The 24525-nt window shown below is 34.8% G+C and overlaps 1 protein-coding gene across 1 annotated transcript in view; it reads left to right on the plus strand.

Moving 5' to 3' along the window:
- The first annotated feature begins 4636 nt into the window (after window positions 1–4636).
- Window positions 4637–24525, plus strand: part of Dh31-R (Diuretic hormone 31 Receptor) — a 460651-nt gene continuing 440762 nt past the window's right edge. Inside the window, exon 1 of the mRNA XM_067774258.1 lies at window positions 4637–5336. The gene's annotated coding sequence lies outside the window, so the exon portion shown is untranslated. The remainder of the gene's footprint in view (window positions 5337–24525) is intronic.

Genomic DNA, 24525 nt, shown 5'->3' on the forward strand with positions numbered 1-24525 from the left:
GGGTCTTGAGATCAAAACGTGGACCTGGGTAATCCTGAGATGTGTTTGTACAATATGGGTATCAAAAGGACGATGTTTATGAGTACTTTGATACTGGGTATTTTTCTTACCCCTGAGTGACTAGGGTCTCGAGATATAGGGCAAAACGTGGACCCGGGCACCCCTAGACCATGTTTATACAATATGGATATCAAGTGAAAGCTGCTGATGAGTGCTTTAGTACAGGGTAGTTTTCATACCTATTGGTGACTAGGGTCTCGAGATATAGGCCAAAACGTGGACCCGGACACCCCTAGAATGTGTGTATACAATATGGATATCAAATGAAAGCTGGTGATGAGTGCTTTATTACAGGATAGTTGTCATACCTATTGGTGACTAGGGTCTCGAGATACAGGCCAAAACGTGGACCCGGGCACCCCTAGAATGTGTTTATACAATATGGATATCAAGTGAAAGCTGCTGATGAGTGCTTTAGTACAGGGTAGTTTTCATACCTATTGGTGACTAGGGTCTCGAGATATAGGCCAAACCGTGGACCCGGACACCACTAGAATGTGTGTATACAATATGGATATCAAATGAAAGCTGTTGATGAGTGCTTTAGTACAGGGTAGTTTTCATACCTATTGGTGACTAGGGTCTCGAGATATAGGCCAAAACGTGGACCCGGACACCCCTAGAATGTGTGTATACAATATGGATATCAAATGAAAGCTGTTGATGAGTGCTTTATTACAGGGTAGTTTTCATACCTCTTGATGACCAGGGTCTCGAGATATAGGCCAAAACCTGGACCCGGGCACCCCTAGAATGTGTGTATACAATATGGATATCAAATGAAAGCTGTTGATAAGTGCTTTAGTACAGGGTAGTTTTCATACCTATTGGTGACTAAGGTCTCGAGATATAGGCAAAAACGTGGATCAGGGTAACAATAGGGTGTGTTTTTACATTATGTGTATCAAATTGAACCTGTTGATGTGTGCTTTACTACAGATTATTTTTTATACCGCTGGGTGACTTGGGTCTCGAGATATAAGCCAAAACGTAGACCCGGATACCCCGAGACAATGTTTATACAATATGGATATCAAATGAAAGCTGTTGATAAGTGCTTTAGTACAGGGTAGTTTTCATACCTATTGGTGACTAGGGTCTCGAGATATAGGCCAAAACGTGGACCCGGACACCCCTAGAATATGTGTATACAATATGGATATCAAATGAAAGCTGTTGATGAGTGCTTTAGTACAGGGTAGTTTTCATACCTATTGGTAACTAGGGTTTCGAGATATAGGCCAAAACCTGGACCCGGGTACCACTAGAATGTGTTTATACAATATGGATATCAAGTGAAAGCTGCTTATGAGTGCTTTAGTACAGGGTAGTTTTCATACCTATTGGTGACTAGGGTCTCGAGATATAGGCCAAAACGTGGACCCGGACACCCCTAGAATGTGTGTATACAATATGGATTTCAAATGAAATGTGTTGATGAGTGCTTTATACAGGATAGTTGTCATACCTATTGGTGACTAGGGTCTCGAGATATAGGCCAAAACGTGGACCCGGGCACCCCTAGAATGTGTTTATACAATATGGATATCAAGTGAAAGCTGCTGATGAGTGCTTTAGTACAGGGTAGTTTTCATACCTATTGGTGACTAGGGTCTCGAGATATAGGCCAAAACGTGGACCCGGACACCCCTAGAATGTGTGTATACAATATGGATATCAAATGAAAGCTGTTGATGAGTGCTTTAGTACAGGGTAGTTTTCATACCTATTGGTGACTAGGGTCTCGAGATATAGGCCAAAACGTGGACCCGGACACCCCTAGAATGTGTGTATACAATATGGATATCAAATGAAAGCTGTTGATGAGTGCTTTAGTACAGGGTAGTTTTCATACCTATTGGTGACTAGGGTCTCGAGATATAGGCCAAAACGTGGAACCGGACACCCCTAGAATGTGTGTATACAATATGGATATCAAATGAAAGCTGTTGATGAGTGCTTTAGTACAGGGTAGTTTTCATACCTATTGGTGACTAGGGTCTCGAGATATAGGCCAAAACGCGGACCCGGACACCCCTAGAATGTGTGTATACAATATGGATATCAAATGAAAGCTGTTGATGAGTGCTTTAGTACAGGGTAGTTTTCATACCTATTGGTGACTAGGGTCTCGAGATATAGGCCAAAACGTGGACCCGGACACCCCTAGAATGTGTGTATACAATATGGATATCAAATGAAAGCTGTTGATGAGTGCTTTAGTACAGGGTAGTTTTCATACCTATTGGTGACTAGGGTCTCGAGATATAGGCCAAAACGTGGACCCGGATACTCCTAGAATGTGTGTGTATTATGGATATCAAATGAAAGCTGTTGCTGCTTTAAAGTAATTTTCATTGTGATATTCGATTTAGTCGCATCAACCTGGCAAAACTGATAAATATGCATGCGAAGCCGAAATAAAGACATGAATTAATAATACCCACATACCTATTTACATACGTCCTATTCGATTTGCTTGAAATTTGGTATATACATTTGCCTATATTAATATTTACAATGCTTTTTTCCGGGAAGTAGAGCAGAGACGGACTGGGACTGTGATTAGGACTAGGACTTGGGCTGAGACTGAGACTCGAGTGGGACTGGGGCTGAGACTCGGAATGGGACTGGAACAAAATACATACCACCCTCTGGGACTGGCAATAAGATATGAAGAAGAATGAGAAAAACTTGAGAGAAGAGAAAAGAGTGAAGGAGACTGAGAAAGAGATAGAATGAGGCGAAGATGGAGATGGAGATAGATGAAGCGAAAAATACGGAGGAGGAGTGAATACAAAGATTAGAAAAAAATGTAGAGGGGCGAGGGCAGAGTTAGACGGAAAAAGCTTATTAAAATGTATGCAGATAATCCAAATTTAGGGCAGAACATCGTCTGCCGAGTCTGCTAGTACTATATAAAAATTTATGTTTTTTTGGAGATCTGTTTTTTTTTTGATGAATATTGGTCCCAAATGATAACGTGGTGTGGCAACCGTGCATCCAACGCACCACCCTTCGAACATGTTGGAGATAAACATATAATGCAACTTTCCCGGCAATGTGAACGAACATAACACAACAAAACTAACGGCCGCCTATTAATACTACAATCCGTAGTCAACAATGGAAAAGCCACAAGCTCATACTTTTAATGGCTCTTATCACGTAAAGCCTGCAACAAAGCGACCCAAGAGGAAATGTGCTAGAAAAGTTTCGCAGTATGTTGACAAAGATGAATTTATAAGTTAGTATTTGCGGAAAAAAATCTACATATATATATTTACTCGAATTTAAAATATATTAATATTAAGTTTTAAGGCAATCTTGTTTAGGTTCCCAAGATTCCATTAATTAATAAAAATCGCGATTATGCAGCGAAGAACAAGGCATGAGTACCAAATACTCGTGAATTTCAAAATATAAACATACATGGGTACATTAGGGTATATATTTGAGGAGAGCCTAGTCGGATTCTTATTGGTTACAACCAACACCGACCAGTAATTACTTTATTATCGGATTACTGTGAATGGCGACTTATTATCATCCGGTAATCGGTTTGTTATCCGCTTCTTATAGTCGAGTCATCGGCCTTTTATTGGTTTCCGATAGGCTTGTTTTCCACAAGCTACAGATGTGTCAAATGATTTTGTATATAAGATAAGAAATTAATAATTTTTCATAGTACATCGATAGCTTTTTGAAAAAAAATTTATAGATTTTCGATATTAAATCGATGAATTTTTGAATAATAAATCAAAAAATAGTCGATAACAAGTCAATAACACGGCGTTAACAAATTTGTAACACTCCAATAACAAATCGAAAGAAAATAAAAAAATTGTTGATAACATATCTATGGCTTTTCGATAGTAAATCGACTTTTCGATAAAATTTTATAACATATCGAATAATTTTCGAAGAAATATCAAAAGTTCAATAATAAATCGATATATTTACGAAAACAAATACTCCGGCCGCAAATCGTTTACTTTTCTCTAACACTTCGATAAAAAGTTTGATAACTCATCTACATATACTTAATCGTAAACATACCGATAACTCATCGAAAACAAACCATTAACACTTCGATAAAAAAAAATTGATAGCACCCCTCTCTTTTCAATTTCGGCCTCGGTTTTGACTTATTATCTTTCCTTTACTCATCAACAAATCAAAAATCTTCAGCAGAAAAATTGTTTGGAACTGTGCTTTACTCCTTGCCTGTTATGGAAATCACTTTCTTAAAAACTTTTGAATAGCTCTGGCCGGTGTGAATATATCTTTTTTTACTGGAGATATTAAAATGAGAAATTTTAAAAAGCGAAAATATTCCAATAAAATACCTACAATAAACTATTTTTTCACTCTTAACAATTTGTTGTTGATGCTACTTGTATCAAAAATCTTACTACTGGTATTTTGTGGGTGTATTTGAATATTTTCGCCAAAGCTCGTTGATGCTTGCTTAGTATATCAAACACCGCCCATTCGACGAACAAGTTGCCACCGGTTTTTTTGCAGCCCACTACTTTTGCAATACAAACGATGGCGCAACTCAGTGTTTGCCGAACTGCCGCGGAATACAACGATAAGTAGCAGATCAACGGAAATTGCTACACAGAGCTTACTAACTAAAACTGGTTACTATGAAGTGATGTGCTGTGGTTATTTGCTGATAAATATGTAAATAAATAAAAAAAATTTTTTTTCAAATCTATGTTGTGATTAACGAGAAAGATAGTTTTCGGGAAATTGTACCTATTATATTTTGATTTAGTTTTGAAATTGTGGAAGCTGTGATGCACAAAAGAGATGTAAATAAAGATTGCGATATCTTGCAGCAGAATTGATTTAAAAAATATTAATCTAAACCTAAATGGAAAATTAAAAAATTTTATTTATGGTTTGATTCAGTATTGTTGAAAAAAAAAAACGTTTCTTTTTAAAATATAACGAAAATGTGCTAAGAAAAAAAACAAATAAAGGTTATAATAAAAAAATACATTTATTTCCATAGTGAGCGTAAAGAGTATAAAAATCTAAAAAATTAAGAGAGAAGTTGTTACCATAAGAAGATTTTTGTTTAATATTTTGAAAAGTAATTGGGAACTAACAACGAGAAATTAGTTACATATCTGTGAAAAATATTGAAGATTTATGTATGTGAAAAAATCGTGCATGCAGCCAATTTGTTCAAGAAAAGTGAATAAAACACGAATCATCTGTTATTTATATTTACATCGTTTATCTTTGAGATGTGCTGATTGAAGGTAGGAAAAAATATTTAATATTAATGGATATTCGAATTAATAGTTTATTTATTGAATCACTTCCGGATGATGAGTGAAACATTATGCGTCCGCAATTTTTGTTTTACTTGGCTTGGTTTTCATTTGGTCAAATTGGAGTTTGAATATCAAATTCGCCATACCGTTGTGGAATTTTTGTTTTTACTTCATGGTTAGTTTAATTCTCCTTTATAGTCAAAACGGACGCATTTGACGTTGTATGGCAAGCCGTTTTCATAATATGGCCAAGTTTGTGGTCAAATTTTACCTAGTGCGTTTTTTTTTCAGAAAAGGAATTGAAGTTAAGATTTGACGATATTAACAGGTTTCAGTCCATTTATAGGGTTAAGAATCCCAAGTGTACAACGCACAATTTTTTATACCTCCAATTTCGATAAAACTATGTAGAATTGTTTTACGACTAGACCTCAGCTTTTATGCCAAAAATTAAGACTGAGTAACACCGGGTTGCCATGATACAAACCTTCAAAAATTTTGTATTCTTTATTCTTATTTGAATTCCCCTTTTAAAAAAATCGTTTTAAGTTTAAAACTAAGTAAGTTACCTTGTTTTCAGACAAATATTTAGGAAGAGTTTCTATGGCTTAAAATCATTTTACATACTGGAAAAAAAGTTTTTTTTTTGCGTACATGTCATCAAACTTGGAGCATTATCTTCTTGAAGCATCTTCTTTCATACGCGAACTAGAGCTTGGGAAGCTGTCTTTAAATTTACTGAGCTCGGTAATCGCCGTCACCAATAGTCCAAAAATCTTTAAAAGAAGTTTTCTCTCGAAGAATTCCAGTCATCTCGTGCGTCACCCGTATTAAGCCGTTGATGTCAATACCTAAACGCCAGTAATTGTACGCTCTTAAAAATACTGTTTCACAGCAGATAAGCTCCCCATAGTGGAAATCTGGTCAAGGTAGATGGTGGCTGATTAGGTTCACGTCTGGCTTCAATCGTTCGCACATTGCGCTTGACATGACCATGTATGCGATACTGGGAAGGCTGATTCCGCTATATTTTATTAAATTAATTTTTGGAAAAATCGTTGATTGAAAATCACTCATTGTGTAAGAATTACAGTCTACAATAATTTGTACTAATGAGATTGCACTTAATTTATTGCTCCGATCATCGATTGCATGCATTTCTCAGGAAAAGTTCAAACGATTGCATATTTGGTGATTGCAATCATAGTATTCGGTTGCATCTCTAAATTCATTGTAATCAAGTTTATTGAAAACGAAGTGCTTACTAGCATTTTAACTGTACAGTTTATTTTTAACAATTAATCGTTGTTTCAAAATCAAAATTATTGTGGCCTATGGCCAACATTCATTATTCGTTAAAAATGTGTTGCACTTTGGGCTAATACACTGAATACACAAAAGAACCATCACCACCAATGTTTAACCGGAACTAAGTATTTGTTGCCAGTTTGTAATTAAACCTTTACATAATCTATAGTATTTCACGATATTGTGTTATCAGTTTTAGGATTTTCCATTTCATTCTTCATTTTAAAGAATAATGATATCATTTAGGAAGTAATTTATTTATTATACAGTAAAGCGCATCCAAAGAGAATATTATTGTGAAGGAAAAACCAAACGAAACTTATTTTCGGGTGATGACACCATCATGTTATCATTCTGCTCTGACTTTGTGAAACTTGCCCTACTGGTGATTATTATTTTGGTACTAATACATTAATACTTTGTTTAAAATATTGACCATAATTTAAGATAACGACAACGTCATGGGCAGATTTTTTGATATTTATCTAATATATGAGTACAATAAGCTTCAATAGGCCAAGCAAAGACAAATGTGTTCTCTCTTAAATGAGCAAATAAAAAATCAGGAGCAACTGGTGGGGAAATATAAATATAATTGAATCGACATCATTCAATGGCCAGACACTAAACTACACAAAAATGGAATTTATTGTATTTACAAAGAAAACTATGCCGACAAGTAATTTATGGATGTAAACATTGCTGGTTTCATCTAAGGAAAATAATTTAGTGGGAGTTAAGTATTAAGAAACCACCAGTGGCGGATCCAGGGGGGAGGCGCGAGGAGGCGATCGTCCCCCCGCTCTGATCTGGTACTTATGAAAATTATAAAAGTTTGGTTTAATTACATATACAATTTTAAAATTTTTAGATTTATGTATATATAATCTATAAGATCGTCCTAGTCGCCATACATAGGTAGATTTTCAAGTTTTAGGCGGCCAAAAATATTTTATTGCCTATATCTTCTTAAAACTGTTTAATAAATGAAAAATTATAATAATTTGTGTAATTAATCGCTTATATTAAAAAAATAGATATTACACTGTGTAACACTAAAAAAAAGCTGCGCAGTGAGGCTATTTTTCTTGTTGTACAGCAAGAAGTGTAATAACTTAGTTCTGTCTTTATATAGGGTAAATTTTTATAGGTTTTATGAAAAGTTATAATAATTTGTATAACTAGTCGGTTATATTAGAATAGATATTACATTACGTAACACTAAAAAATACCTGCGCAGTGAGGCTATTTTTCATGTAGTACAGCAACAAGGGTGTATCAAACCCTCTATCTAACCCCCTATATGCAAATATCTGCAGCTAAATTTATTGCAGTTGGCAAGCTAATTGTGCCAAGTACCATGTTCAAAACTAATTTTCACTTGGACGGACTTGGAAACATAACAAAACTGCTTTTGAACACCAAAAACCTGAAAAAAAAATAAATTTTGTAAAATAAAATAGGTTCTTTATCAATTTATAACTTTTAAAAATCACAAACACCATTAATAATGTTAGTATTTACCTGAAATATCAGAATCCATCACAATTACTCAACTTAATTGTCTTAGAACTTAAAATATTCACGTTAAAACATGCGATTTCACATAGGTTAAAAAAAACATAACACGCGTTTCAGAAATAACTGAATTCCGATTACTTGACAGCTAACGCCAGATATGCGATGGATGGGAAGGGGTAGAATTAGTGTTCCCCTGTCTATTCTTAAGCTGTGGGAGTTCTTCTTTTTGTAATTGTGGCAACTTTCCTAATTTTAAAATATGAAATACGCATAAAAGCAGATATAAAATAAAAACAAAAATTTCATTAAGCCTGATGTAAGTAAGGGGGGAGGGGCGTTCTGAGGGGGCCGTGATTTAGAGGTACTATGACATTTTTTTAATACAGGAGAGTCTTTAGTTGTTCCATGTGCAATTTTTAAGCCGAATTTGAAAAGCAACGAAAATCTGCATTTCGTTTTAATATTATAGTGAAGTGTGAAAAATAAAAATCTATATAATTTTTGTTGTTATATCGGCCTACTGATTTTAAGAACGCGGGTTCGAATCGAGCTCAAGGCCTAACAATAATTTTTTATCATTATTATTGTTATGATACATTTTTTCTTAATTGAAAAAATTTTTAAATTAGAATAGAAGAAAGAAAAAATTTAGACAACTGCCAAAGCTCGTTGTATAGATCCATTTCGGGAACTGCTAAATTCCTTCATCGGCTTCTTTCTTCTATTCTAATTTAAAAATTTTTTCAATTAAGAAAAAATGTATCATAACAATAATAATGATAAAAAATTATTGTTAGGCCTTGAGCTCGATTCGAACCCGCGATCTTAAAATCAGTAGGCCGATATAACAACAAAAATTGTTAATACATCCCAGAGCACGGGGAAAAAGTGTCAATAAAATATGACACTATGGCGGCATTGCCAACAAACAAGTCCAATTTTCACAGCCATCCTGCAACAGATGTCGCAGTGTTGTGAATATCAATTGGCACGAAACAGAATAGAAGTAGGATTAATGAAGACAAACAAAAAACCGCTGTGATGGCTGAATGGTTATAGCAGCGGCGCCTAAACGTTGCCGATGAAGGAATTTAGCAGTTCCCGAAATGGATCTATACAACGAGCTTTGGCAGTTGTCTAAATTTTTTCTTTCTTCTATTCTAATTTAAAAATTTTTTCAATTAAGAAAAAATGTATCATAACAATAATAATGATAAAAAATTATTGTTAGGCCTTGAGCTCGATTCGAACCCGCGATCTAAAAATCTATATATATAAAAAGAAAGGCTAAAATGTCAGACGGCAGAGTCAGACGGAAAAAGCTTATTAAAATGTATGGAGATGGGCCAAATTTAGGGCAGGATAACGTCTGCCGGGTCTTCTAGTGTAAAGTATATAAATATGTACCAGTTGTAGCACTTTTTCCATTTTTTCGAAATTTCTATAAAATTTTGTTTAAAGTGGGCGTGGTTTTTATTGATTCCGTTTATTTTTTCAAAGCATATATACAATAGCAAGGATAACCTAAGTTTCAACATGATATCTGCAATGGCTTTTGATTTACGGTTTGAAAACTTTCTTTTTCTAAATGCGCCAGGCCCATTTTTCAAGATTTTACGATACATCTGTTTTTGCTCATAAAGTCAATGAACGTATCAATTCCAGTACCTTATCCATCTATAGAATGAATCAACGCTTTCTTCCCTTTTTTCGAAACTTCGATATCGAAAAAGTGGGCGTAGTTACCATGCGATTTTGTTCATTTTCCATACAGCTCTGATAAGCCAATATACAAAATTTCGTAAATATGTTCTAATTTTTACTCATGTTATCATTGTGAATGGGCGGACGGACAGACAGGCGGACATGGCGAAGAACAAATGTGTAGAAGTACACGTTGGTTATTAAAAAAAGTGGAAACCGTGTTGGTTTAGTCCATGTGATGCAAGTTTGTAATAATAGAATATAAAAAATAACAATAAAAATATTTATAATCATTGAACGTAAATAAATTCGCCTTTAATGAATTTATAGTATTGAAAGCACTTATCTTTTTTAAAACATATTAAGGCAAAGTAAACAATACTGAATTATATTTACTGCTGGCAAAAGAATCGATTTGGTTATATATGTGTTTTGCGTTTGTCTATTTCTTCTAATTTTAGTACTTGAGAACTTTAAATATGCTTGATACAGAAAGCAATTATCACTATCATAATAACATGAATATCGAAAACTAAACGTTTCCTTTTTCGAGATTGTGCACTTTGTTAAATCCTACCTCTTTCATCGTTTGCTATTAATTCACACCGCCGTCGTGGTCTAGCTGTAGTGAGCTCGCTTACCACACCAATTTTCCTAGGTTCAAGGCACGGGAAAAACAAAAACCAAAATCTAAAATTCCATTTCCAAAATCTCGATTCGAACCCGCAATCTTACAAAATCTAAATAAATATAAAATATTTTTCCTATAATAGTGAACAGCAAAAGAATTGCTAATAAAACATTGCTATAACATCCCATGTCACTAATCAAAGTTTCGCCGAGCGAGCCTAAAATTATTCCGCACAAGAGTTTGAAAAACAAAGAGTATATATGTACTAGTTGTACGTTATGGTATATAAAAAGAATATCAACGAAAAGTTAATACATTCAGGCAAATTACAAAGCGTGCAGCGAGGGATTAATATGAACGAGTGGACAGAGGATCTGCCTTTACATCAGTATAAAGTATAAATATTGTATATTTCGAATTCAAGACTCGGCACCCGAAAAGCCAGTTGACAAAAACTGAAATCCCGAAACGTGTTCTAGAAACCATCGCCGTATGAAAAAATTTTGCCAGCTTTCTCTAATATCAAAAACAAAATCAAAATCTTTTAAAAAAATATTTTTTACTTGGAAGCGGTATCACCCTCCTGGTTTGGCAAACACTCCAATTGTATATCTGCCATTAAAAGCTTCTAAGCAAAGATTGATCTGCTTGCAAATACCATTTGGAGTGGCTTAAAACATATGGGTTCCGCAAATATATAGGAAAAATTAAATAGCAGCAAGATGCAAATAAAGAGAAGCTCAGCCTTAACCTCCTCGGACGTATATCGCGCCTTGTATGTTTTTATACTCAGCGTGCTTTGCACATAGAGTATATTAACTTTGACTGGATAACGGTTGGTTATACAGTAGGGCGGTCGATTTAATCACTCATTGCTCTGTGAAAATCGTATTCTAGGAATCAAAATAAGAAACTTTGCCGAAGGAACCATACCTCTAAAACGAATTCTGATGTCGCCCCCCCCCCCCCCCCCCTTTGGATCGAACTTTTGGGTAGGGGCAATTTCAATTCTACCTGCTGTGTCTTGTGGTGGCTTAAAAAAACAACACAAGCAATTTTACGATCTGCAATTTTGTCACAGTGATGCCTTGGTTTTAAAAGGGGGTTGTAAAAACGCTAATTTCTAATAATTTTTTTTTATTTCTTTTCTATTACTAAGTTAAATTCATTTTTTAATTTACATATGTTCTGACTAAATAAATTTCTAAAGAGAAAAAGAAACTCCAAAAAGAAAAGACATAGGCATATCAAAGTGGGATTTTTCAAAATTTGCCCCTACGACCCAAAGGGGGGACATCAGAATTCGTTTTAGAGGTATGGTTCCCTCGGCAAAGTTTCTTATTTTGATCCCTAGAATATGATTTTCACAGAGCAGTGGGCGATTTTTTTGCCTCCCCACAAATCGACCCGGCCTATTATACAGGTATAAAGGAATCGCGATAGATATAGACTTCCATATATCAAAATCATCAGTATCAACAAAAAATTTGATTGAGCCATGTCCGTCGGTCCGTCCGTCCGTCTGTCCGTTAACACGATAACTTGATTAAATATTGAGATATATTAAGCAAATTTGGTACACGAGCTTATCTGGACCCAAAATAGATTGATATTGAAAGTGAGCGAAATCGGATGATAAACCCGCCCAATTTTATATATATAACATTTTGGAAAACACAAAAAAACGTTATTATTTAGTAAATAATACACCTAGAATGTTGAAATTTGACGTGTGGACTGATATTGAGACTCCTGATAAAAATTTGAAAACATCTTTTAAAATAGGCGTGGCACCGCCCACTTGTGATGAAATCAATTTTACAAATATTATTAACCATAAAACAAAAATCGTGAAACACATCGTAACAAAATTCGGCAGAGAGGTTGCCTTTATTATAAAGAATGCTTTGAAGAAACATTAACGAAATCGGTTAAGGAACACGCCCACTTTTATATAAAAGATTTTCGTTCGTCGGTCGTGGACGAATAAAATAAGCTATATCTTAGCGAAAAAGAGCTATGTATCAATAGAATTTTACTTTCAAAATTTAATTATAACACTAAATTGGAAAACACTAAAATTTTTGAAAATGGGCGTGGCACCACCCCTTTTATGACTAAGCAGTTTTCTATGTTTCGGGAGCCATAACTCGAAGAAAAATTAACATATTGTAACGAATTTACTTGCAAATCCTCTTATTTGCCCTTTTGCTAGGTTCGTATCGCTAAACTGTTGAATAAATAACTCCAATATTGAATAATGGAAAAATGGCCTTTATTAAAATACTTCACAATAACACTTATACTTTGCTACTCGCTGACTTAATAACCAAACTGATTGATAACTCAAATGAAACTCTACTATTGGCCGCCAGATCGCGTGCTTAATCAATAACTGATTGATTGCTCAACTCAAACTGAATTACTTCTTACTCGCCTGCTCCGCTTTTACAGTTTACGCTGCATACTTCTAGGCTCTTTTTCGGCTACAAAATCGCCAGCCACAACTAGTGCACAAATTATTGCTCTCTCTTGTGACAACTCAGATAAGATATATGCATGTGTCTGTGCATTGCCGCTCCGCTGCTCGTATACGTACATATGTGTAGACGCAATTATCTATTCGTTTATGTATATTATTATTGATGTGAATTCACGTCACTGCTTAACATCGCTTCGAGACGATAGCATCGCTTAGTGCTGCTAACATTCGTTACAATATCATAATGAAATTGTGTACACATATTTTCCTTATAGCAGAAAATATTTCTAGTAGAAATGGACGGGATGGGTTAAAGACCACCGCAACTTAGATACAAAACAAGTTTAAAAGGGTCGTAGACTAGAATAATAAGCTATAACTTAGCAAAAAATAGTTTTGTAACAATGATATTTCACTTATCAGGTTTTACTGTAAGAGGAAATGGGGAGAAATTTTTCTTTAAAAGGGGCGCAGCCACGTGTTATGTAGAAAAGTAATTTATCTGAAATGAAATGTACAATTGAAGCTCACGCTGAGTATATAATGTTCGGTTACACCCGAACTTAGACACCTTTACTTGTTATTTTTTAATTTGATGCATGGTGAACTCAAGTATATGTTTCAAGTTTGTAGTTCAATGGCAAGTCTCTTGAAAATTGATCTCAAGATCCCCTATCACATTCGTTAAATACCTCGAACCACGCGTCCCTTAGTGGATCTTTTTATGATAATTGTTCTCTTCCTTTTGGTTCATTGAAATATGTTTAAAATTTCAAGCATCGTGCTTTTCAGAAAGTTACATTAAAGTCTATCGGGAAATTCCACATCTCGTATGAGCATATATTTTTTTCTCGACCCGTTCGCCACCTCTCAAATTTTTGAAGCTTTTATGTGCGTGTGTTATCAGTTGGAGTTTCTTGTAATCTGCGTTGCAAAATTATCCCGTTTTCCATGAAATTTTTCAAATATCTCGCCGCATGTGCCACATTCAATTATTCAATGCGTTGTCACCGTGTCCATACAAAGTTATTTGAGATCCTATTCTGTACGATTTTGCTAGAAATCAATTTTTTCTCCTTGATGCCCTGAACTATTATTACTTTAATCAGGCCACGATGCACTTCAACCTTTATTTACATCTATTACTTGACCTGTTAGCCCTTTACTGTATGCGGAGGCTTTAAATGTATTTAAGTATGTATCTCTCAGGCTTTTTATTCCATATCATGAAGGGACTAATAAGAGTCCCACCTAGATGGGAGAGTGTTTGCCTTGCCAAAACGACAGATTTATGTATCGTACATATTTATCTTACTTAGGTGATATCGTAGACGACAATGTTCCGTATAGTACTCAGTGAGAGTTTGTAGGTCATGTCTGCTAAGATTAATGAGTTTGGCTGATACTCCCGTTGCTGGAAGCATAAACAATTTGGCTTGGCTTTGCCCTAGGCATTCAATCCAGTGTTATTTGAACTGCTTTGCTTCCAAGTTACTTATGGTTTCCTTAGTGTGTGTCTTTGTTATTCCGCAGAAGGGCTTTGGAGCATAGAATGCCTTGAACTTGGCATAAGGTGACAAGTTTTAAGTTTGATGAAAAGCTGCTCGCAGAATTTTAAATGCTCATCCAATATCATTATATCTAAAGTGCAAAGCTACAGCAAAATCCTGAATTCGCTTGCCGGCAGCACTTGGGGAAAATAGAAAGAAACATTGCTAACTACCGTAGGCAGAAATTGGCCGGCCGCTCTTGCGCTACGCGTCACCATTCTGGTTACCCGATCTTAAAAACACATACTGGAAATGGCTCCCGGCCTGTCAAAATGCTGAACTCAGAACTGTCACGGGATGTCTTCTTATAACCTCTGAACATTATCTAAATAGTGCAGCAAAATGGCTCAACATCAAAAAACATATCAAAATGCTGAATAAACAGCTTTGCTTATTTCTCACAATTCTGGACACCCTAGCAAACTGCTTCTTGTTCTAACTCCGCCTGCATAAAGAATAAGGAAACATCTCTGTCAGCTTTATCATGAGATCAGGTACACGGCCTGCACAGCCGTTTGATCCAGATACGCGTAAGAAAGCCATTGGGAAAATCTACACAGAAATGGTAAACACATTTGCTAGGTGAACCCTGTTATCAATATATACTATCATACCCTTGCAGAAGAAGAGAGCAGATACCAAGGAAGACACGAGTAATTCTGGCCCAACTTTGTTCTGGATATTGTAACAGGTTAAACTCTTATTAGTCCAAAATCAACCCCGACATACATACGTAATGTATGTTCTGCATACGGTGTGTCCCCACACGAATTGTACGAAGTCTAAAGTGCCAATTAATGGTGACTTATAACCATAAAACCATAACCAGATAAAACAGCTGATCGAACCTACCTTATGGAAATCAATGTAGTCGATTAATAGTGCCATACCATAACGCTAATGCCATAACCATACCATAGCCAACCAATTGGTTTTGGTTTCTCGCCATATCCATAACTAAAAAATATTTGGTGAATTTAATACCCTTTTTGTAGATTTTGTTCATTGTTTTGAATACGTTATGACTACGAGACTTATTTTTTGTGGAATATGTTTGTAATTTTTTACGTTTTCTTCATTTTTAGGAAAATTTCACGATTTTTAGGTTAAGGCACCATTAATCGGTCACATTGGGGATGGTTATGGATATGGGTATGGTTACGACTATGGCGTTAGGGTTAAGGAAGTTTAATTTGGCCTTAAAACGACATACATGTTTGATACATGTATGATAAAGATGCTCATTGGACCGGCCACAGTTTGCTTGTAGAGAAATAAATATTGCAAATTCACACAAATATTGCAATCGATTTTTAGTAACTTCTCATTGAGCTACAAACATATATAGATTAAGACACCGAGACAATGCAACAAAAAAGGGGGAAATCTGTTAGGTGGCGCACGGATAGTAATAATTAGATGAGAACTTAAACCGGCTTTTGGGTAATTATCGATGAGCTAGAGACTTGAAATTTCAAACTTAATTCAGAGGCTAATGACACTATAAAATGCATAACAAAAAGTTTCGATAGGGGGCCCACGGATCGAGATATTTAGAAAAATCCTACGGTACGGTGGGAATCTTGCGATCGATTATTAGGTATTTTCTCATTGAGCTTCAAACGTAAACCTTCACAGATAGGTTAAGACATCGGTATAAAAAAAATAAAAAGATGTAAGGCGCGATAACCTCCGAAGAGATCTAAGGCCGAGCTTCTCTTCCAATTTGCGTCGTGCTCCTCTTGATTTTACCTACAAATTGGCCGGACGGGACCTACATGCTTTATGCCGACTCCGAACGGCATCTGCAAGGCAGATGAGTTTTCACTGAGAGCTTTTCATGGCAGAAATACACCCGGAGCGCTTGCCAGTCACTGCCGAGGGGCGACCCCGCTTAGAAAAATTTTCTTCTAATTGAAAAACCTTATTTCTAAAATTTTGATGTTGCTTTGCCCGGGAGTTGAACCCAGGGCATACGGTGTGATAGGCGGAGCACGCTACCATCGCACCACGGTGGCCGCCAAGGCACATCGGTATAATGCAACAAAAAGTAAAAAAGATTCCGTTAGGTGGCGCACGGACCGAAATAATCATATAAGAATTTGGAAATTTGAAAGCGGCTTTTAAGTAATTGCTCGATGAACTAGAGACTTGAAATTTCAAACTTAATTCAGAGGCCGATAACAGTATAAAACATAATACAAAAATTTCGATATGAGGCGCACGCATTGGAATATTGTACGAAACGAAGGGAATCTTGCGATCAATTTTCAAGAGGCTTCTCATTGACCTACAATCTTGGAACTTCATCCACATCCTCACTTGTAGTAATTTAAGCTTTGCACATATGAACAATTTGCAAGTAGCTTAGAAACTAATGTAGTATTTGTCTGATGTGTACTATATTGTATACATACAAGTAGGGTATGCATTCTGAATTAATAAAAGTAAGTTTTTCACCTTGTAATAAATAAAGCACTACTCTTTTCCACCTAGAACTTAAAAGTAGAAAATAAAAATAAAAGAAAACAAGTAAGGAAGGCTAAGTTCGGGTGTAACCGAACATTACCTACACAGCTGAGAGCTTTAGAAACAAAATGAGAGAAAATCACCATGTAGGAAAATGAACCTAGGGTAACCCTGGAATATTTTTGTATGACATGGGTTAAAATAGAAGGTATTAAAGAGTATTTTAAAAGGGAGTGGGCCATAGTTCTATAGGTGGACGCCATTTCGGTATATCGCCATAAAGGTGGACCAGGTGTGACTCTAGAATGTGCTTGTACGATATGGGAATCAAATGAAAGGCGTTAATGAGTATTTTAAAAGGGAGTGGGCCTTAGTTCTATAGGTGGATGCCTTTTCGAGATATCGCCATAAAGGTGGACCAGGTGTGACTCTGGAATGTGTTTGTACGATATGGGTATGAAACGAAAGGTGTTAATGAGTATTTTATATATCGATTTTTGCCCAAGTTATCGTGTTAAGGGCCGAGCGGAAGGTCAGACGGTCGACTGTGTATAAAAACTGAGCGCGGCTTCAACCGATTTCGCCCATTTTCACACAAAACTGTTATCGCCATAGAATCTATGCTCCTACCAAATTTCACAAGGATTGGTTAATTTTTTTTCGACTTATGGCATTAAAAGTAATCTAGACGAATTAAATGAAAAAGGGCGGAGCCACGCCCATTTTTAAATTTTCTTTTATTTTTGCATTTTGTTGCACCATATCATTACTAGAGTTGAACGTTGACATAATTTACTTATATACTGTAAAAATATTAAATTTTTTGTTATAATTTTACTTAAAAATTTTTTTTTTTAGTGGGCGTGTTCGTCATCCGATTTTCCTAATTTCTATTTAGCGCACATACAGGAATAGGAGTAACGCTCTTGCCAAATTTCGTCATGATATCTTCAACGACTGCCAAATTACGGCTTGCAAAACTTTCAATTTACCTTGTTTCAAAAGTGGGCGGTGCTACGCCCATTGTCCAAAATTTTACTAATTTTCTATTCTACGTCATAAGATCAACCCACCTACCAAGTTTCGTCGCTTATCTCTCATTGGTAATGAATTATCGCACTTTTTGGGTTTTTCGAAATTTTCGATATCGATTTCGTTCATTTTAAATAGCGATCTGAGATGAGTGCCCTGAAACCTACATACCAAATTTCATTAAGATACCTCAAAATTTTCTCAAGTTATCGTGTTTACGGACGGACGGACATTGCTAAATAAATTTCTTTTTTCGCCCAGATCATTTTGATATATAGAAGTCTATATCTATCTCGATTAGTTTATGCCATTACGGATTACCGTTATGCGAGTTAGTTAATATACTATGTGAGCTCTGCTCAGCTGAGTATAAAAATGTTAAGCGTTTCCTTTATATAAATGGACAAAAATCAGCAAAAATGTATCCTTATATAAAGGCATATTATTGCTGAAGTTTGATTTTGAAATTTTGACATAGAAATTGTAAAAATATTTATAAGAATAAAAAATAATTCAAGGTTCGATTCGAGCTCCAAGGGTAAGGAGGAATATAAGTAGCAATTTATCAGTCAAACAAACAACCGCTGTATAGCTAAATATGGTTAGCGCAGCGTGCCTAAAGCGTACTGATGATGAAGGCTTAGCACCCTTCGAAATGGATCTATCTGCGCAGCTATGGCAGGTTGTCTGAAAATTTTTCTACTCACTATTCCAAAAACAAAAAACAATTTTTCAATTAAAGTAAAAAAAAAAACCATAATTATCATTTAGATAAAAATTATTGTTCTGGCCTTGGCTCGAATCAAACCTTGAATCATTTATCAATAGGCCGATAAACAAAAACAATTGTTGGAAGTAAAAATATAAAGGTGGAGCGCAATTAATTGAGTTGACTCCTTTTCTGCCAACTTTCCAATCCAAGTAATGTGCGCTCCTCTTTTATATATTTTTTTCTCATAAATATTTTAAAAATTTCTTTGTCAAATTTTTAAAATCAAAGTTCAGCAAGAATACATATATATTTATGCATATGTATTTATGCTGATTTTTGTCCATTTATATGAAGGAAACACTTAAATTTTTTTATTTTCTTTTTATTTTCTACTTTTAAGTTCTAGGAGAGTAGGTGTTATATGTTACAAGATGAAAAGCTTACTTTTATTAATTCAGAATGCATCCATGAATTCAATGAATCCATTTATATAAAGGAAATGCTTAAAATGTTTTTATTTTCTTTTTATTTTTCCAATTTTTTTGTTCAAATCTCATGTTTATTGTTGTGATGCAAATTTAGTCGATAATCTTGTTTACTTTTTGGTGGTATGGCCGAATGGACAATGAACATATGTATGTATATCGCGAAAGCACACGCAACTGATAAATAATAGGTGGGAAAACATGTTGTGTAATAGAAATTGTATTTTATAAGCGGCGTATTGAGCCAGATGCCAAATGAAATAATCATTCTTAAATTTTATGGAAAGGTACTATTTAAATTATTTTTACACAACACTTTAGTGGTCACTAAGTTGTGTTCGCTGAATATGCCAAGAGTTTTCAATTTTTAATCGACATTCACTGAGAAGCTTTTTATGGCAGAAATACACTTGGAGTGTATGCAAAATCACTGCTAAGGGGCGCCCCGCTTAGAAAAACTTTTTTTCTAATTGAAAAAACTTGTTTTCTAAATTTTTGCAGTTGCTTTGCCCGGAGCTTGAACTCAAGATCTTTGGTGTGGTTATGGTATTTGTCAGAAGTGGCGGTTGACTTTTAATATTTTGATGATACAATTCCATGACATATTAGCGAGAAAATAGTGGACGTAGTTACTAGCGATGATCAGAAGGAGGATGCTGTTCTAAAAATAATTCCCGAAATAATGTCAAAAATAATTCTTTACAGCAGCAAGAATATAAATAATTTTGTTTCATCAAGAATTTAAACATTGAAGCAATTTGTTTGGGATCAGATCCTTCAACATAGTCCCACAACTTATATGCCATTAAGGCGATTTTGTCAACTCTTGTTAATGACGCTGCTGAGAGAGCCAAGTTTTTGAGCGGCCGCCGTGGTGTGATGGTAGCGTGCTCCGCCATCCACACCGCAGATCCTGGGTTCACGCCCCGCGCAAAGCAACATCAAAATTTTAGAAATAAGTTTTTTCAATTAGAAGATGCCGGTTGGATACGGCATAAAGCATGTATGTGCCGTCCCGCCAATTTGAAGGAAAAAATTAAAAGGAGCAATACGCAAATTGGAAAAGAAGCACGGCCTAAAATCTCTTCGGAGGTTATCGCCCCTTACATTTATTTATTTATTTTTTATGAAACCGAAACCGCAAGCGCACTTTGCGCAATCGAAACCAAACCCTTTATTTTTAAACGTAAAAGCACGAAACCTATACCGTGTCTGGCGGTGGAACCGGTTCCAAACGGTTTTACAAAAAATTAAAATTTCAAAACATTTTAGCATTTTCACTAATAGTGTTGTGAAAATCTTGTTAACTTCCTCATTACAAGATTTAACTAATAGTTATTTTTATTCTGAAACTGAAACCAGAGCGAAACCGAAATATATATTAAAATCGAAACCATTTTCGTGCCTTGTTTTTAGCCATTTGGCTACTTCTAACAATTTAACGTATCCTATTTTTCATCCGATTCATGATTTTAGAGACTCAATTTAAAAAGTATAGTCAATCTGCGATTATAATTGGCATACAAAAACTAAAGTTACCTCTGAAATAAGAAAATTTTGAAATAAAAAAAAGTAAAAAATTATCATTATTTTAACGTTTTTGTATGTTGGACTGCGCTAGGCACGGTTAGGCATCATCGGATCGGGTTAGAAAACTATAACGTTCCTCATTACTCCTAACCTTATTTTTTAAATTAAAAGTTACGGCCAGTCGAATGCTCATTTATGTATATAATATAAGCGCAGAGGCTCATAGTAAATTTCGATCAGAGCTTAAATCCATTTTGAAAACTAAGACCGAACCAAGTGAACCATAGCCTGATCAATAATTTATAAATTTATTGCATCTTCAATGGTTTTTACAACTATTTATTACTGGGTATTGTAAATTAAAAAAAAAAGTAGGTACAGGAAATTTAATAAAGCAATAGCATTGAAGTACCCACAACAACACTAAAATTATTAGCTGCATCTTCTCCTACTAAGAGCTGTAAGGAAGACAACGCAGGCAGGTCTCATAGTATTAAGCAATAAGAACAGTAGGTACAGATGTAAAAGTATGTTGGCAGATTCAACAAGCTTTTTCAACCTATGAGATACACGTAGAACAACAAAACCAACAAATGTCACTCAAATGTATTACACTCACAAAATGCTGAAAATAAATCTAGAATGCTCTTGTGGGTGACGACTAAAGGGACACTAAAAACTTCAAAAGTGAAGATGAAGAAAGTGAAAAAACTATTATCTACCTATGTTAACTGCATCTGTATGTTTCTGATCAAACAGCAAAACCTACATACATAGGTATTTGGAAACTGAATGGTAGTGAAAACTTCAGTTTATGCTTTGCTTTGCTAGCAATTTTAATCAAGCAGCTAACGAGCAATGTGAGTAAGAGCAATTAAGGTTGTTGTTTTTTCGAACTATGCCCAAGGCCTTATACCATTCATTGAATGGAACTAACTTATGAGATGAAGTTTAAAGAATTTTGTACTAGCATCCTCAAAATTTTTTGTGCCCAGACTACGTTGAAATTAAAGTTTTTTAACTTATTTTGAAAAAAAATCGATTACTGTGCTAAAAAAATCGATTCTTTGTTTTTGAAAATATCAGAATCATTGTACTTTTTTCATCGATTTGCAACAATGATCTAAATCTTTCATGACGGCGTTTTTGGAAAAAAAAAATTGCAGACATTTTCACAGCTTGTAATAAAAACGTTTTTGGTCGAAATAAGAGAAAAAATATATGTAAATATTTTGGTTTTAACTTTAGCTCTGAAAAATCTCAGTTATAAATTAAAATAATTTTAATCACGCATTGACTTTCCTGAAAACCATATAAACAATTTTATTGTTTCAGTACATTATCTGATGGTGCTGTTGCTAACATTTTCATATCTGAACAATCGTTTTTATAAAATAAATTAATTAATATATATTTGATAACATCACTGCTACAGATTTATCAGAAAGTCTTTGACGACATATTTTGAAACAATGAAAGCAGGGACGGAAAATGGATAATTATTTTTTTTTTTCGGAGTCGAAAAAGGCCTGGTCAAAAAATTGTCCCAGGTGAAAATGTTTGAGTTCCCAGGTATCCTTATAGCAATATCATGTCGAATCATACATCCTTTTTATTTTTCGAACTTTTTCCATAAAAGTCCACATATAAAAGTAAAATCTGTATTTTTATTTTTGAGTTCGATAGAACTAGTTAAACTCGGACTTTTAAAAAATTTTTTAATTCGGATAAGCCGTTTCTTTGTTATCAAGCCGGACTTTTATTTTGGTCTAAAAAAAATAAAATTCCCGATTTAACTTTTATTTCCGGACTTTTATTTTTAAAAGTTCGAGCTTAACTAGTTCTACCGGACTCAGGTAATAAAAATACGAAAATAATTTTTATTTTGATCCAAATATATTAAAAGTACAAAATTAATAGTTTTGCAAGGAATTGTATTTTAAAAGAACTAACAGTTTCGGCCTCTGAATGAAAGTAAATATCAAGTTTTTAATGAAATTCATCTTATGGTCATGGCTAAATCAGTATTTCGCTCATTTCGGTACTAACGATTGTTAGGCATTTTTTTCCTGAATAGTCCGTTATCGGATCGCTTACTGAACAGTCGAGAAATAAACTAAAATTCTCCATATGTAAAATGCTTAGGGCGATTTCACCAACTCGACTTAACTTAGTTAAGTCAAATTTTTTAATTTTTCTGTTTCACCACCAATGCTTAGCTAAGTCACAAATTAGTCTACCTGTCAGCTGGCTTATTCTCGACTTTCAACAGTGTTGCTGTAGTACAAATTTTGAGTCAAATTAAATGGCAGTATTGATACTTATTTCAGTATGCAGATATAGCAACCCCGCTATTGCTTATAATTAACTGGGTGGCGTGTAATTAAAACGTAGCTAAACATACTATTATGTATAAAACAGCTGATAGGGTTTTTGTATGTCAAATGGGTTTAGTAGCTAAGTTGGTGAAACCGAAAAAAAACTTAGCCTCAAATTTGGGCTAACTTAAGTTGCAACTAAGTTTTAGCCTAAGTCGAGTCGGTGAAATCGGCCTTAGTATCCACTACATCAATAGCAGTATAACTTGACAATCCATTGTATTCGCGTGCTTCACCAACGAGGTAAAAACTGTTAAATCATTCCTTGGAGAGCGCCCTTTTATACCACTTATGTAGTTGCTTCGTCATTATTATGTTTGTAATTTCGCTTCTGTATAGATGTTTAATGAATGCTATTATATACCTGCAGTATGGGTTTATGTGTAGCGGTATAGCGATGTGCCGAAATTGCTGATATTCGCACCAGTGTCCACAATTTCAGTTTCGAATATCTTGATCAAATTAATGCAACATTTCTTGTTCATGAGTGGTATAAAAAGTGCAACAAGTTATTCACGCAAAGTAAACAAGCAACAAAGAGATATAAAGTAAATTAAAAAAAGGTGAAGAAAGAAGCATTGTATGAAAAATGTTGACATATATCAAAGCCGGAGATGTCGAGATAAACAACACTTGGGAGCAAAACACAAAAAAAAAAACAACACAAGGAGGAGATGCGTTGAAATGTGTAATTTTAAATAAATAGACATCCTTAAACTTAGGCATTAGCATTTGGGGGTACTCAAAATCCCACATAACTAAAAATAATTCAAAATATAAATATCATTCCAATCTTATGAGATGATGTTGCTAGTATCATAACGCTGAAGTGCTTAAAGAAGAGAAAAGAGAACAATTTCACACAACACTTTAATATTTTTCACTAAGAAGAAAATACTGGAATAAATAGTGAACGTAAAGTTAGCGAAGCGCGTGAAGTTTTCGAAGCACCGTCGTAAAAACTGACTTATATTATTTTGATCGAATCGCAACTTACTGGTATTTTGTCGCGTTTAAGGTGCTAATTATTTGCGAAAACGAAAAATAATGTCACTATTTTTTAAGTGGTTTTTGTTTTGGGTGTTTCGCTAGGTATATGTGAACTAAGGAAAGCACCCAAAACATAAACCACTTAAAAAATAATGACAACACTTATCTTTTCCTAATTAGCGACTAATAAGGGCCAAATACCAGTAAGTCGCGATTCGATCAGTGTAATATAATATAGTTTTTACGAGGGTGCTTCGAAAACTTCACGTGCTTCGCTGACTTTAGATTCACTATTTATTCAAGCATTTCTTCTGAGCGACAAATATTAATGTTAAGAGTTGTGTTTATTTTCCGCTCGAAGTTGAAAGTGTTTTCTCTTCTC

The sequence above is a fragment of the Eurosta solidaginis genome, chromosome 3 (genome assembly GCF_040869045.1).
Source record: "Eurosta solidaginis isolate ZX-2024a chromosome 3, ASM4086904v1, whole genome shotgun sequence".
NCBI lineage: Eukaryota > Metazoa > Arthropoda > Insecta > Diptera > Tephritidae > Eurosta > Eurosta solidaginis.